Consider the following 12,259-nt stretch of genomic DNA (forward strand, 5'->3'; position numbering starts at 1 on the left):
AATATCTGCAACCATATTTGATTCCTGCCAATGTTAGTGCTTGTGATGGATCTTGTGGAACATGTCTGCTGCATCCTCTGTGTCTTGCAGAAGAAGGAGCTCTTTGGAAGCATACCTTAGCTCATTCCTCCTCTGCACATTTCTGCCTGTGGTGGGTGAGCAGCTGCTGTCCCTCTTCCTCTCAAGCCATCCCCACATCTGGACTCTCATGCTGTGCTCTGTGCCCAACTCCATACCTTTATCTGCATACATGGCTGGTGGCTTCACAAAGCACTTCCTCCACTCTCTGCTGAGTTAGACTTGGTGCAGTGGTGAAATTCTGGTAGAAGGGCTCCAAGTAAAGGGATTTTTCCCTTTACCATCTCCTGTCAGGCTCAGAGACATTTTCACTTGCATCTGACCATCTGTGTGGATGCTCCCTTGATGCAGCTATGGCAGAATGGGGACATCATTTTGTAAGGCACACAGCTGTCTTAGGAAATAAGTTAGAGAACACATCTCAGGGTGTGATTTAGGAGTTTTAGATATGATGGAGAACCATGCATAGGTGGCTTTTTTGTCTATCTGTCCTCTCCCTGTGTTTACTGTATAGCTTTATTGTGATGCTATATTTGGGATTAGGATGTTCTAGATCAGTTAGAAAAAACTGACATGACATGATGCACAACTGCTGTTTTGGGTTTAGGGGGAGATGAAAAATGGGTACAGCCTCTGATAGGTGTCTTTGCCTGTGCCTGGCAGCTCTGTGGCAGATCCCCCTATTAGAAACAATTGAACTATATCTGACCTTGCAGCCCTCTCCCTTCTGTTTCCAGGCATATAGATTTTAGCCAGCAGGTCTCTGGTTAACCCCTCCTCACTGTTGTTTATTTCCTGCCACTCTGCAGACACACCACTGAGCATTGAGCATGTGAACTCAAAGACGCTTCCTCTCTCCTGTACAGTCTTAATAGCAAACAGTCACGAGCTGGGCTTCTCCAGGCAGAATTTCTACCTAAGAAACATAGGTTTCAGGAGTATGCCCTTTCTCTCACCCTTTTCACATTGCATTAAAAGCATCCACTTCAAGAAACTACAACTGTGTTTATTCAAGCTTTGAATTTGGAAGTCGTGCCGGGATCCCTGCCACGGCACGCTGAAACCCAGGTCAGTTCCATTTTTTGGTTTTCATGTACTGGCACTGTGCTGCAGCTGTTTGAGCTACTAGGTCTCTGTGGAAGCAATACTTCTTTTAACATGCAGAAAACATCAGATTTGATTTTATAACCTTACCTCTTGTTTTAGGTTTTGGGTTTTTTTGTAGTACTAAACAAAATGTCAGGGTGGCATGTCAGTGAACATAATGCTTTCAAAAAGAATCATGCTGACAGGCTCAAAAACTAAATGCTCACTTTTAAACAGGCAGGAACAGCTCTGATTTTCCTTCCTGCCCACCAGCTATACTTGGACTTGAGAGGACAGCTGTGCTTCATCTCCCTTCTGCTCTGTCACTCTGACTGCTGGCAATTGCACTGTATAATGTGATCCTGGGCTGTGGGATATGACCAGCTTCAATCAATGTCCACTGAAGTTGACTTTGTGACTCAAAGGCTACTGACTCAGTAATCTGTTAGCTTTGTGAATCAACCCCTTTTCTCTCTTCAAGCCTTCTATGGTGTTGAGGAGTTTGTGGGTTTTTTGTATTGCTAGGGAGCAAAGTGCTGGGTTATTGCACTGAATGTAACAGAAAAGGTGTAACTGGGTTTGCATGAGGCACTTTCTGAAAAGGCACTTTTGTTAATAATTCTACTCTGGGTCTCAGACTCCAAATCCACCTAGAGTTTGCATTTCTAAAACTTCATGTGAGTAGTCTTTTACTGCAAGGTGGATTTTCAGAGGAAAAATCAAAGTTAACAAAGTTTGGTATCTGCAATGTTTGTTTCCCCAAATGTACGTTGGACAACTCTATTTGAAGGCACAGTACTGTGTGTCTGCTTATTGGGAAAACATCTGGAGGCAGCAGTGCTTTATGCAAGGAAATCAGTTGGTGCTTGACTTGTGGTTCTGCATTCCCTGTAATTCCTGTGCCCTGATCCTAGTGATTGTATGCTTTGATGTTGCTAGAGCACTCTTGGAGTAACTGCTCCTCTCAGTGAAAGTTATGTGGCTGTCGTTTCTTAATGTTTCATACAATGGGAGAAGAATAATCTGGAATACACCCAAACATGGGCATTTTGTCACCATGAATCCTGCAGTTAGAGCCATTGTCCCATTCTGTCACCAAATAAGAGTCTGCAGAGCAAATTCCATGTCCAGCTCCACACCTTTTCTGGCTCTTCCGTGGTATGTTCAGTTCCTCCGCTTCTAAGCTGTTTCCTTTCTTTGCAACTTTTTTCCTTTGTGCATTTGTTCCTTGTTTAATTATTTTAGGTCAAGTCTGCAACAGCTGAACAGAATGCATTAAAGGTAAAGGTCTGTGATTTTCCTGTGGCAGAAAAATTTGTATGGAGAGATAAGTATCTTTTTGGGTGTTATATTTGTCTAAGACAATGGGAAGATAAGTTCTGAGTGGCTGGAAATGTTGTAACTGCACCATTAATGTTTAATTACTATTGGCAGCCAAGAAGTGCCTTTCTGGATTAACCAGGCACTCAGCCTCTGAGATGTGCATAGGTGGCAGAAAGTGATAAAGCTCATGGAACCACACCTCTGGGAGCATGTAATGGGATCTTTCCTGTGATATGCAAATTACGCTGCCAAGTTGCTGTATAAACAATTCATGGGAGATGTAGTGAGAGGTAGTTAAATAACTGGATCACATATCAAAGATAAAATCCATCACTGGGAATGGAAAAATGTGCTAAAAGAGTGGTTTTGCTTTTAAAAATAAATAAATAATGAACAGAAGAAGATCGTTGCCCAAAGCATATAGTAGCACTGAAGAGTAAGTAGCAAATGATTTATCACAATTGTTGCAGTTCAGAGTAAACAAGCATTTAGGAAACTAGTGTGCACACAGCTTGTGAAAACCAAGACTTTTCCTAGTACAAGTATTCTAGCCAATCATGATGCTTCTTTTTTTTTTTTTTTTTATTTTTTTATTTTTTCTTTTTTTTTTTTTTTTTTGGTAACTGAGAAAAAAAATTACTTCACAAATGTTAATTTGATTACTTTTCAGGCAGATATGCACTGCTTACTTTTCAGTGATAAAACCAATCCCGTCATTTCTATTCTAAGCATGAGCAAAGATCTCGGGCAGCCCAGCAAAACCTATTTCAGGGTCATATATAGCCATTGATCAATGAGTGTGAGCAAACTGTATTGACACCAGCAGAAGCTGAGCTCATGCCTCCAGCCTGAGTTTCTAATTTTTGTATTTTACACTGTATGAGGAAAGGATTCCAGATAATAGCACTCCTCCAATAAATCAAAGATTACTCCCTCACAAATGGTACTGTAGCCTTCATTGATTCTCTGTCCAACTTCACTGTTCTTCCACAAAGGTCAATTTCCTGTAGCACTTGTCTTCCCTCAGCCTTTTCCTATATCTGCTGTTCATTTAGGATCTGATGTAGCTCAGTGAGAAGCTTCTGTATCCCTTCTTAGTGGGAGCTGCATCGTGTGCTAGAGTCTTAAGGGGCCAGAAGCAGAAAATTTAAGAAGGCAGCAGGGGATATTAAAGCATCATGGGTCAAGTGTAATATTTTTGACCTGTGACTTTCTTTTAGTTTGCTATGTAGCAGGAATGACACTCTAGATAGAATTGTACAGCCATAATAAACAGGTCCCACATTCAACAAATGTATTGAATTCTCTTCTGTGTTTAATCATCGACAGAAACTATGTCAGATGATCTTCCACCAGGAACAATATCTCCTAATTAACTGTAATTAAGGTATATTATAACTACAGGATATGAAACTAGATGGATCTGTCTCTTGACATTTCATATTTGGATTTTTTTATTTTTTGATAAGTCTCTTAATACGCTTCAATTAATGATAACAGAGGCCAGGCCATTCTCAGTGATGGATCTGCAAACGTGAATCCTGGTGTTACTGAGATGAGATGAAGCATGAATCTTTCCATCATTAAACTCCCCTTAGAAACTGAATTCCAATTAAACTGAGTTTACTAGCACAAATGTGGAACCTCAGGGTCAAAGCTTGATTGTCTTATTCTGTAAGGTGAAAAAGCCTGTGCCAGACGTGGCAGGAAGGTTGAGTGACTTGTCTCCAGAGTCTTCAGAAGTTCTGTAGCCATTCGTAGCAGGGATGGCATCCCTTTTCATTCACTGAGAAGTCATGCAAAACTGGCTTTTCAGGCCCTATTTGAACATGCAGATTTTAAATGGTAGTGCCCCACAAAGGTTTTATCATCTAGAATATTATTTCTTCTCTCTCTGCACTGTGGCAGATACCCAGTCTTCACCAACTGATAAGCATGTGGACACCTAATCTGTAGTAAACCTGAGGTATAATCTTTGTATAGATAGCTTAACAATTAAGACATTTCAGCTATTCCTGAATGAAAGGAAATTGCCAGCTTTAAAGAGAGAATTTCCTAGCTCAGGCATTTCTGGCCATGTAATTAAACTAAATTCTCCGCTTCCTTGCCCCTAGCCACAGTTGTCCTTAGAAGATTAACATCACTGAATTTCTACCCAGGCTGAAGTCTTGTTTGTACCCTGAAATATGGACCCTGAAATAACACAACAGTGCACCCCAACTCCATCTGGTGTCTCCTCCCCAACTCAGTGATGCTCCACTGTGAAGTGAAGCCAGTGATGCCAGTGATCCACTTTGCAGTATCCCCAATCCACAGGACTCAGGGAGGAGTTCACTGTTTCAAAGATGACTGTAGATGAAACCAAACCAGGTTTCTGCAGAGTTTGCTGTAGCGTGTAGATATTTGTCTGAAGTAATCTATTAGATGTCTTAGAGCATAAGCAATCAGAAGATCTTGCAGAAAACACTGGGGAAAAAAAGATGAAAAGCTATTCCACTGAGCAACTCTATTATGATCAGGACTTAATATAAGTGATCTACTGTATTTATGATTGCACTATATAATCGTGTTCCTGGGATTGTTATTTCTTTCTGTCATTTATTTTTAGCTACCTCAGTTCTCAGTTTTTTTCTTAAGGAAAATATTTCTTAGATTTATTTGAATTGTGTTCCCAAGCACAATTGTAATTCACCCTATCTGATTGAGAAATGACATGATTACGAACTTTTAGTTTTCTTTTAAGATACCAGTAAACATTTTTTTTGACTCTCATATTTTGCTTGCATCTTATGTGCCCACACTTGCTTGATCACATGCAGGAAATATTTTTGTACTCTGGTGCTATGCATGACTATGAAAGGAGCTGTAGATAGAACAAGATGAGATACAGGCTGTAATTTACACCTGACAGAGTGTGAATTTCATTGCAAGTGCTTTTAAAGGAAACTTGCTATTTTTTCCACATACAGATAAACAGTGATTCCATAGGAAATTATGATAATTGATTATTTTTTTTGTTTGTTTGCTTGTTTTGCTTATTCCACTCTGCTTTAGTTTTGAATTTTATGGGGAAAGAGTAGTCCTCAACCTAATGCAATCCTGTGTTATCTGCTGGCCCAGGTCATGGTCCTGTGATGCTGGCCATACCCCATAAGCAGAGAACAGCCTGAGTAGGCAAGATTAATAAAGTCTGGGATAAAGAAATTGTAATCACACCATTTCATTGGCAGGGGATCAAGGTATAGATGGTTTAAATTACTTGCCAGAGGTATGTTACAGAGCTATATGAGGAACAGGGATCTCCTGGATCCCCATCAAGTTTCTTTTTCATTTCTGGAAAACTGAAGACTCGCATTTGTTTTGGCTGAATTTCAATTTGGATAGTTTGGAAGACATTTGGAGGCATAAGGTCTCTATTAAGTCTTTCCCACCAAAAGAAACATTAGTAGGCAATTAAAAGAATAACAAATGGAACCCATTCAAAATGCTCCACTTGCTGTTGCTCTGAGCATCGAGCAAGAAAGTACATGGAGGTCATTTAACCTGACCACTTATATATCAGAGGCCGCTGGTGTCACTCGGGCACTCCTAAATTAAACCATATATTTTAGACAGAAATATAGCAGTCTCACAAAGCATTTCCCATTCAGACCATAAATTCAAAGGACAGGGCTTTGTCCTCTACATGTATCTGCTTTGCACTTCCTGTAGTATCACCTGGTTAAGCAAGGGCAGTTCATACTCACGTCAGTTTAATCTCTTGCATCATCGCCATTATTTTGATTAATTTGATACCTCAGAGCTTTAAAGAACAAAGAAACCATTAGCAGCACGAGCAGAGATGGTGCCAAAGAGGCTGGACACTGCCCCTGGCAGGCTGCTCTCCTCCTGTGTGCCAGAAGAGCTCTGTGCTGCTCTAGGGAGGGTAGTGAGTGGTGGCCACCAAGCTGTGCTGGGAAAGCTGATGGAAACTGCTGCACCCCGGAGCCATGGTCTGCATGATCAAGGGGTGGGTCAAGACTGACTCCAAGAGACCATGGAACATAAATTTTCTGGATGACAGTACAAACAAACAAGTCAGAAGCCATGAGATACCATATTCATAGCTACAGGCCAAATGCTTTATTCATAATGTTGCAGTGGAAGTATTAACGTTGCATTTGTTTAAAAAGTAACTAGGAGGCCATTTGTGACCCCTATAATACACATGTGGAGCAGTGCTCTGCTGGTTTACACTGGTTATGTTCTGCTTTGTATTTCCCAGAGGGTCCATTTGCAAGGATCTTTACTGCTATTTATGAATATAAGTAACTAATTTACCAAAGTTTCACGAAGTGGCTTCATGGCTTCCGCTTCATGGTTAAAGGTTCTGCAAATCTTTTGGTCTTGTTGTTGACTTTGGGTTGTTTTTGATTGTATTTTGAAGGCTAGAAATGCTATATTACTGTCAAGTAAATACATTATTCTTGTTATTAGAAAATATTATATAGTGCAGTAAATTGACATTGTACTTTACCAACACAGATAAAGGTAAATTCTCTGCCCTGAAGAGCTTATAATTCAAATAAGAAAAGACAAACAAATGTACAACACTTGGGAAAATGGTGGATGAGAGATTTATTATCTAGGTGAAAGGGGTGCAGGAGCTGCATGAGAACAGAGAAGGATGCTATACCACCATTACTCCTAGTTTTACAGCACAGTGGCACCTTAAAGCCTCGAATGGGATGACAGGCTGGCTGTGCAGAAGCTGGAGAGGGGCTGGCCTTGTCTCTGTGTCTTAGAGCAGTGCTGCCTCGCTGATATCCCTGCCTGGAGGGCACCTGGCTAAAGCCAGCATCAGTCCAATTACAGCACAAGGAACACCATGTTTCCAGTGGGTTTAGCCCTGCCTGAGGGGAAATCCCCATGATTTCCTGCCCTGAGGAATTGTAACTGAAATTGAAGGAAAGAAATGTGCATACAAGAAGACATTTCAGGGAATGGGGAGTGGAAGGATCGTTCTGTCAGTAAAGGTATGGCAGGACCACCTGGAGGGAAGGAGAGCTTTTAGCATCATTATATTCACCCTGATCTGCAGCTGCAGCCTCCTCCATCCTGACCCCCTGGCAGCTAGTTACAAGGCAGAAGCATCGAAATAATTTTTGTTTGCCTGATCATAGTTGATGCACACATAGTAGCTGCTGTTTTCCTGATCTGACCTCATGGTAACTGTGGGGTAACTTCTCCCTCAGTGCCCACAGAGTGTGTGATAATCCTAAATTTATGTAACTTGCTAGTGATTCCATAAACAACTGTTTAGAAAACAGGCAAAATTCCTGGCTCTGCTTACCAACTTAATTTAACCTCTGAGGAAAGCTAATGGGTATGTGATAGCACAAAGACCTGGAAGCTCTGCTTCACTCTGTGGGAGGTGGAAAATATTCATTGTTTCCCTCATTTATTTATGACAAACTACCTCATAAATCATAAAGGACAGTGGGAAACTCTCTGTAGCTGTCCTCACTTCTGGTTCCAAAACAGATTCTGTCCCCAAATATGGCAGGAATGATGAAGAAAGCCAGGAGCAGCCTTGGCAAGGCTGGAGGGCAGAAACAGAGGACTGTGGTAGCCAAGAGGTGTGTGTGATTTACACTGATCTTTAAAATGGGAATTACAAGGACCAAGAAAGTTAAATGTCTGGTAAAGGAATGGGGCTGAGGAGATGGGATTCATCTTTTGGAAGTAGGAAGAAAAGGTCCAGGATGAATTTTCTCTCCAGAGAAAAGGCAGATACAGGACATCACAGTTGTTGGAAATGTGTTAGAGTGGGCAGCTCCCTCTGTGAAACACTAATAGTTGTATGTAGGCATATTCACTGGGGATGGGCAGAAAAATAATCAGAAAGACAACCATCTCTGTCTCTGTGTGTATCTATATCTGGGGACATTCTCACGAGCTATTGCAAACTGAGTCGTGCATTCTGTTCTCCTGCAGCTCACTGTGCCAGAGTTACCAGGCAGAGCACAGGAGTGGGAGCCAGGTCCCTCAGGACTGAGTGTCGTGCTGGGATTCATATGGTATGCAGGTAGCAGAGTGACAACTGAGCTCCCAAGGCACAGTTTGCTCAGCCCAGCTCATCTCATCCCATGGGTGTCTGACAAAACAGATGTTCATATCCAAAACTGCAGTGTAGGCTTCCAGCCAGGGGAGTGAGATGTGCACACCTCCAAGGTGAGCATCACTGCCTGGCAAGGTGGGTGTCTGAAACAGGCTGGCAGAAGTATCTGGTTCTCCCCATTGGCAATGACAGCAGCAAGAAAGCTCAAATATAGATGTCTGTATTGGCAGAATTAAGTTGAGATGAGTCCCCCCCACTTCCCTAATACAACAGCAGTGTAACAAACAGTAACACCTTGGCTGTGAGGAGATATTTGGGTGAGAGAATGGCCCATGGCAGATTAAGGCAAGAAATGTGCCTGCATTGTAGGGGGAGTGGGGAGTTAATGGATGGAAACAAAATAATGCAAAGAAAAGCAAGAAAAAGTATTATGGAGAACAGGAGGGGCACTAAGAGGAATGGAAGATTGCAAGATAAATGACCCAGGGAGCATGCTGGCAATTTAGACCTTGTAGCTGGAGAAAATATCCTGAGTGTGATGTGCTAAAAGGGGATGCTAGCTCTCAGAGTGAGGACAGATGCAAGCTGATAAACAAGATAGTGGGCTTTTCTCTTAAGCAAAATTTAACACCAGAAACTTTGAATTAAAACAAACGAAACAAGCCTAAATATCTTTTCCAGATTTTCCTCAAACAGTCATCACAGAGAGAATAATTGATGGTACTGCATAAAATTTTGATCAATTTGACTTTAGATTGCTTTAATATTTTGCAAAAAGTGCTCTGCATCTCACCCTTGCACTTAACCAAGGACACTTAGGTGTCACCTCTTGCTATAACTTGACCCAATGATAAAAGCGTATTTTAAAAATATGAAAAGAGTTTGACTGACAGGTTTGGGGTTTTTTTCCCCAATGAATGTCTGCCTGAAAAGACAGGCTGCCTTAACTCCAGGAGTTCAATTATACAGACTCTGAAGGAGAAGAAAAATGATAATGAATGCATTTTTGAAACTTCTAAAAAGTCACTTAAAATAGACTTTCCATACATAATGTTACTATGTGAAACTCAACTGTATCCTGGTCTTCTGGGACTGGGAAACAGCACTCTGTTCATTTGGAAATTCAATAGCAAGACACCCCTGCCTCTGATGGTCTGTATGATACAGTCCCTGGGGCTCTGCCACTGACAGGGCTTACCTGTCAAGCTGTTCATTATTTCAGGAGGTGACATGGGAATGATTTCACTTTAAGTTAGTCAGGAAGCTAAAATATTCTTTCTGGAAGTGTCCCAGCTTGCTTTGGTCTCTTTTTTTTTTTTTTTTTTTTTTCCTTTTGTCTTAGTTTTTCTTTAAAAACACTCAACCAAACAACTTTGTATTTCAGCTACTTGGTGTAGGTTTAGTAAACATGAAGCAAGAACATCGTGTATGGTACTGTGAGGGAGAGAAGATATTTGATAGGTGTGGGGCATTTATTGTCTCAAGCCCAAAAAGATAAGAAATAGCATGTAAAGCCCATATGACTGCCCAAGGTACTTTATGGCATCAAGAAGTCATTCCAGCACCTCTCATTTTAGTATTCAGCTTTTCAGTGAAATTGCTGAAGTGCCTTTGTTCAAAATCTTCTTTGGATGTTTCTCCTTTTTTCTGAAACACAGTGGTGTGGGATGTTATGTTTCTGAAATAATCACTGGCCTTTAGTAGAAAGTAGTGTGATAAAAGGCTTGCTATTAAAATACTCCTGTAAATAATTAAAACATTTCAGAATATGTTGTTGTTGTTAAATATAAATGAAGTTAAAAGGCAAACATTTAAAGAAAGGATTGTCCTAATTTAGTCACTGTTCTTTTAAATGGGAAGCAAGTGAGTCACAATTGCAAGCCATCTTGGCAGGGTGGAAGACAGAGATGCAATCATCAATTCACAACAGTGTTTTGTGTTCAAGGAATAATCAGACCTGTTTTTATCAAGGCTGTGCTGCATTGCTAGCCAGCAACATGGCTTTTTGTTTTCCTCTTCCAGATGATTTTGGAACTGCATACACTTTTTCAGTGAGTAAGCTGGACTTCTATAATGCTCTGCTTAATGTGCATCCAGATTCTGTTATTTATAGACTTCAGCATAATCAGGCTGCAGCTGCTAAAATGCATGCAAAACAAAAAGCACATTTGTAACCTGTTAAGGGTTTGCTCTGAGATGCCAGTGGAGTCTGGGATTTACCATGAAATATTACTGAGTGACCTTTCAAGGAGTATCACCAGAGAATACCTGTTTATCTTGGAGACCTTTGTTTTCTTTTCCTTTCTTTGTTGAAATCTTGCAGTGTTCTGCTTTCCAAGGGAAGTCAGGCTTTTGTGTGTACCATGTCTTATCTTCAGGAAGTGCTGGGACAGTGCAGATTTAAGTGATGCAGCATCTCAAATGAGCAGCTCTTCCAGAAAATGCATGTTGTAAAAATTGCCTTTGTTGAATATAGAGGGAAACTATAAATATATTGTGATTTTTCTCGAAGCTGTCTTACCCTATCAGTATGGACATGATTTAGTCATTAGCTGTTTTTTCAGTGAAAACTGGTGGAAAGGATCCTTGCAATCATGGGAAAACCTACATATTCGGTCTACATAGCTAAAAGTGAAAGGTCTTGATGCACCAGCACATATTTTATGAGTTTATAAGTTGACAATGTAGGTTTTTAGTGGCATAATACAGAATGAGCAAAGGTGTTCTAAATCATTCATAAGACAAAAAATTGGGAAGATTATGTGAGTGAACACAAAAGCAGAGCTCTTATTTAGGCTCCAAGGGAGCCCTAGTTTGTGCCTAATGAAGCTGTTTTCTTAAGGAAAGTGCTGGTCCCTGCAAAACTAATCTTTGCTTTCAAAGGCCCCCTGTAAGAGGGAGATGTGGCAGAAAAATCCACATAAACAGACTCTGGAGGTGCTGGAAACCAACTGGTCTTTGCAGTAGAGCTGCAGGGAGCTGAAGCATACAGTAGATGCATAAGTTAGGATCCCCTCCCAGAAAAAAATACTTTGTTCTAAAAAGGCTTTACTACTTGATGTAGTAAATGTGTTTTTGCAAATTGTTGCAAGAAACGTGTTTTCCTTCCATTTGTTTTGCATTTACAAATTTAGGTGACGTTTTCTAGGTGTGTACATACCATTAACTATGCAAAACAATGCCTCCTCTCATAACACTGTATATGCAATACTATAAAAAATATTTTTAAAACCATCTTTGGAATCACATTTGAGATGGTTTTTTTTTTTCATGTAGGCCAGGTAGAATGGCTATGGTGCAAAAATATCATTTTCATTGTTGCTACTCCCATCTTTTTTCATTGTAAGGTGGTCAGAAAGAAATGAACAGTGACTTACAGTATATCCTTGTCTAGCTTTTCTTTCCATTTCTCCCTTCTTTACTGGGAATCCTGTATGCAGCTGGAGAAACAAAAACACTGGGAAGAACCAGTACAAAATGCTTGGTGTATTTTAGAAGACAGCTGGAGGTAGCCTGATAAATGACCTGTTCTTTGGCAGGTCAGGTGGAGTGTGACCAACCTAATGACCACTGTCCTATGAATCACAGTGAATAGTAACAAACACTTTGAAATTGCCATTCTTTTAAGAACTGGAAAACTTGCCTTGATGTAACAGTTCACAAGATTCCACA

General features: G+C 40.6%; 1 protein-coding gene across 6 annotated transcripts in view; it reads left to right on the top strand.

Annotated features, from left to right (window-relative positions):
- The window catches only part of ENOX1 (ecto-NOX disulfide-thiol exchanger 1), a 350,623-nt gene that overhangs the window by 202,749 nt on the left and 135,615 nt on the right, over nt 1–12,259 (top strand). The window contains exon 1 of one of the 6 annotated variants that reach the window (XM_056495989.1): nt 898–1,146. The exons of the other annotated variants lie outside the window; for them this stretch is intronic. The gene's annotated coding sequence lies outside the window, so the exon portion shown is untranslated. Of the gene's footprint in view, nt 1–897; nt 1,147–12,259 lie in introns of those variants that run through there. 6 annotated transcript variants of the gene reach the window in all.

This window comes from Oenanthe melanoleuca, chromosome 1 (assembly GCF_029582105.1).
Source record: "Oenanthe melanoleuca isolate GR-GAL-2019-014 chromosome 1, OMel1.0, whole genome shotgun sequence".
Lineage (NCBI taxonomy): Eukaryota > Metazoa > Chordata > Aves > Passeriformes > Muscicapidae > Oenanthe > Oenanthe melanoleuca.